The sequence below is a fragment of the Myotis davidii genome, unplaced genomic scaffold, assembly GCF_000327345.1.
Source record: "Myotis davidii unplaced genomic scaffold, ASM32734v1 scaffold508, whole genome shotgun sequence".
In the NCBI taxonomy this organism is placed as follows: Eukaryota; Metazoa; Chordata; class Mammalia; order Chiroptera; family Vespertilionidae; genus Myotis; species Myotis davidii.
Window position 1 is genome coordinate 119011 of NW_006299262.1, and position 4544 is coordinate 123554.

At 42.8% G+C, this 4544-nt stretch overlaps 1 protein-coding gene across 1 annotated transcript in view; it reads left to right on the forward strand.

Annotated features, from left to right (window-relative positions):
- RFX7 (regulatory factor X7) overlaps positions 1-4544 on the forward strand; it is a 62583-nt gene that overhangs the window by 43890 nt on the left and 14149 nt on the right. The window lies entirely within an intron of this gene.

Consider the following 4544-nt stretch of genomic DNA (forward strand, 5'->3'; position numbering starts at 1 on the left):
TCCTGGAGGAGGGCAAGTACCTGGGATGCCTGTTCACTCCCTGCTTCTGGTTGGGGCTTATGCTGGAGGCAACCAGTTGATGTGTCTCTCTCACACAATGTTTCTCTCTCTCTCTCTCCGCCCCCCAGCCTCCCTTCCTCTTTCTCTAAAAAGCAATGGAAAAAATATCCTCGTGTGAAGATTAACCAAAAGCGGGGGCGGGGGGGGGGGATAAGAATTCAGATGAAATTGGATTAGTTCTGTTTGACAAGCAAATTGGTCACTTTGACACTTAATTTTGCCAATCATACCTATCACGTCTACCAAATTTAAAAAAATGTTGCTATCTATATATATAAAAGCCTAAGCAACCAGCTGACCAGCCAATAGCTGTGACATGCAATGACCACCAGGGGGCATTTAATAGAATTAAAATTATGCCAAGCATGTTTTCTGACCACAGCGGTATAAAACTAGAAATAAATTATAAAAGAAAAACTGGAAAATTCAAAAGTATGTGGAGATTAAGCAATGTGCTGCTGAATAACCAATGAGTTAAAGATGAAATCAACAGATAAATTAAAAATTAACTTGAGCTCTAGCTGGTTTGGCTCAGTGGATAGAGGAATGAAAGGTCCAGGGTTCAATTCCAGGCAAGGGCACAAGCCCAGGTTGCAGGCTCGATCTTCAGTAGCAATGTGCAGGAGGCAGCCGATCAATGATCTCTCTCATCATTGATTTTTCTCTCTCTCTCCCTCTCCCTTACTCTCTGAAACCAGTAAAAATATATATTTTTTAAAAATTAACTTGAGACAATCAAAAATCTTATATAATAAAGCAGTAATATGCAAATTGACCATCACTCCAACACACACGATGGCCAACCCCATGTGGTCAAAGATGGCTGCCCCCATGAGGACAAAAAATTGCCTGCAGGGGAGGGCAGTTGGGAGCAACCAGGCTTGCAGGGGAGGGCAGTTAGAGGTGACCAGGCCAGCAGGGGAGGACAGCGGCAACCAGTCCATCAGGGGAGGGCAGTTAGAGGTGACCAGGCCAGCAGGGGAGGAGTTAGGTGTCGATCAGGCTGGCAGGGGAGTGGGTGGGAGCCAGCAGCCCTGGATTGTGAGAGGGATGTCCGACTGCCCGTTTAAGCCCGATCCTTGGGCCTAAACAGGCAGTCCGACATCCCTCAAGGGCTCCCAGATTGGAGAGGGTGCCGGCTGGGCTGAGAGACACACCTCCCTCCCCCGCCCCATGCCCGCATTTCATGCACCAGGCCTCTAGTGTAGATATAACATACCAAAATTTATGGGATGCAGCAAAAGCAGTTCTAAGAAGGAAGTTCATAGTGATAAATACCTATCTCAAGAAACAAGAATATATAATGGGGTAAGAACAGTCTCTTCAATAAATAGTGTTGAGAAAACTAGACTGCCACATGCAAAAAAATGAAAATTGACAAGTATCCTACATCATACCCAAAAAATCAACTCAAAATGCATTAAAGACCTGAACATAAGAGCTGAAACCATAGAACTCCTAGAAGAAAACAGGCAGTAAGGTTTTGCCAGTGATTTTTAAAAAATATATTTTTATTGCTTTTTTTTTAGAGAAAGGAAAGGACAAAGAGAAACATGGATGTGACAGCACAACATCGATCAGTTGCCTCCTGCACAACCCCCACCTGGGATTGAGCCAGCAGCCCGGGCATGTACCCTGACCAGGAATCAAACTGGCAACCTTTAGGTGCACAGATGATACTCCAACTAACTGAGCTACACTGGTCAGGGCTTGGCAATGATTTTTTTCAATGTGACACCAAAAGTAAAAGCAAAAATAAACAAGTGGCACTACATCAAACTTAAAAGCTTTGCATAGCAAAGTAATCCATCAACAAAATAAAAAGGGAGAAAATATTTGCAAATTATATATCTGGTAAGGGGTTAATACTTAGCAAAACATATGAAGAACTCATTCAACTCAACAGCAAAAAAAAATTTTTTTAATTAAAAAATAGGAATCTCTGAATAGACATTTTTCTAAAGAAATACAGATAGATGGCCAGATGTCTTGTAAGGTGCTGAACAAGACATTAATAATTAGGGGAATTTAAATAAAAACCACATTAAGCTGTAATATAACTTTAAGTATGCCATAGTTAAAATGACAAGCAACTTTAAAGAAACACAAAAAGACCAAAAAAACCCCAAGAAACAAAATACAAAACCCCCACCAAACCCAAAAAACCAATGCCCACTGGCTCCTATGACAGGGGAATTTAAATAAAAACCACAGTGAGATAATTGCCTCAGGCTTGTTAGAATGACCATTATCAAAAGGACAACAAATAGCCCAGCCAGTGTTGCTCAGTGGTTGAACATTGCCCCATGAACCAGGAGGTCACGGTTCAATTCCTGGTCAAGGGCAAGTACCTGGGATGCCTGTTCACTCCCTGCTTCTGGTTGGGGCTTATGCTGGAGGCAACCAGTTGATGTGTCTCTCTCACACAATGTTTCTCTCTCTCTCTCTCCGCCCCCCAGCCTCCCTTCCTCTGCCCCATGAAAGGAGGTCACGGTTCAATTCCTGGTCAAGGGCAAGTACCTGGGATGCCTGTTCACTCCCTGCTCCTGGTTCGGGCTTATGCTGGAGGCAACCAGTCGATGTGTCTCTCTCACACAATGTTTCTCTCTCTCTCTCTCTCCGCCCCCCAGCCTCCCGTCCTCTTTCTCTAAAAAGCAATGGAAAAAATATCCTCGAGTGAGGATTAACCAAAAAAAGGAAGAAAGATCCAATCAGAGCAGCATAAAGAAAAAAGAATTTTTAAAAATCAGGGTAGTTTAAGAGACCTTTGGAACAACATGAAGTATAGCAACATCTGCATCTTAGGGATACCAGAAGGAGAATAGAGAGAGCAAGGGATCAAGAACCTATAACAAATGAGGAACCTTTTTTTCTACCAAGGGCCATTTGTTTATTTATCTCATCATCTGAGCTGTGACATGCAATGACCACCAGGGGTCAGATGCTCAACACGGGAGCTGCTGAGCTGCGGTGACTTGGTAGCTGAGGTTCTCGAATAACGCACCCATAACCAGAGAGGAGGGACCCCGATTCCAGAGTTGTCACCCGAGACCTTCCCTCTCACAATCTGGGACCCCTCAGGGGATGTTGGAGAGATGGTTTCAGCCCAGTCCCTGCAGGCCAGGCCAAGGGACCCCACCAGTGCAAAAATCCGTGCACCAGGCCTTTAGTACTGATATAATGAAAAAACATCATAATCTAAACACAGAGAATAAGAACGAATATACTCTATCTCTCACTACGCTCCTTGCCCTGCTTCTCTTTATTTGGTATCCATTTTTTAGGCCCATCTGCTCATGCAGTCATAGGTGCCAGTGGGCATTGGTTTTTTGGGTTTGGTGGGGGTTTTTTTTGTTTCTTGGGGTTTTTTTGGTCTTTTTGTGTGTTTCTTTAAAGTTGCTTGTCATTTTAACTATGGCATACTTAAAGTTACATTACAGTTTAATGTGACTCTTAAATCTTGTTCGTAGTGATGAGAATAAAATGGTGAACCAGATATACAGGGTGGGTAAAAGCAGGTTTGCAGTTGTGAGTACACGAAACAGAGTTTATTCTTGTATCATTATTTATTAGTTATTGTATTACTTATTTATATTACAACAATAAGCCTACTTTTGCCCACCCCTGAATCTGGCCACTGCCCTGAGTGAGAAGACAAGAAAATTTGCTGTTAGATAGTTATAAGGCATAAGAAAAAGAAAAAAGAGTACACTGATAGGAAATGTGGTTAGGGTTTGGCAAGAGGGCATTGCTTTAGATAGGGTAGCCAGAAGAGATCCTTTCAAAATCATAACATTTAAGCTGGAACTTGAAGGATAAGAAAAATAATGGTCCAGGTAGAGGAAGCAACATGTGTCTGGTTCCTTAAAGGAGCTTCATTCACATTTTCTTTCTGTGCTGGTTTAAGCCTTAAAGATGACTGATCTAACTTGGTTCCATAATGGTTATGACTTAATACAGTTCAGCACCCAATAGTAGTCACCCCTTCAAGTTATAACTTAAATCTTGATCCCTGAGCCGGAATATTGCATTTAGTCTCGATTATCTGATGTATCTAAATACTTCTGTAGAGGGAACTCTAATATGTGTTAGCTCCTCTCCCTTCCTGCTTGTCAGCATTATTGGGAATGTGTTTGCTGGGCATCTCTTCCCCTCCCCACCACCAGAGGAACAGGTTTTGGTGTGGAGATAGGTAGGGCATAATCAAAAGAACACCCTTGTCTCCAGACCTACCCCTTTTCTCTCTAATAAGATTCTCGGGGGTCCCTGCCGCCTCCTGAGGATCTCCCAATTCAACTGCTTGTGTTCAGGTCACTTCAGGAATGTTGCCAGGATACTTATTCTGCCGTCTATAAGAACTCAAGTTAATTTCAATTAATTTGCCCTGCCCACGAGGCCTTCCCGTTGTTTTCCTTTGTTTCTTCATCCGAACCTCTCTGACTCTTCACCACATGTCTTCATCAAGAAGTTGCTCTGGTTGATGC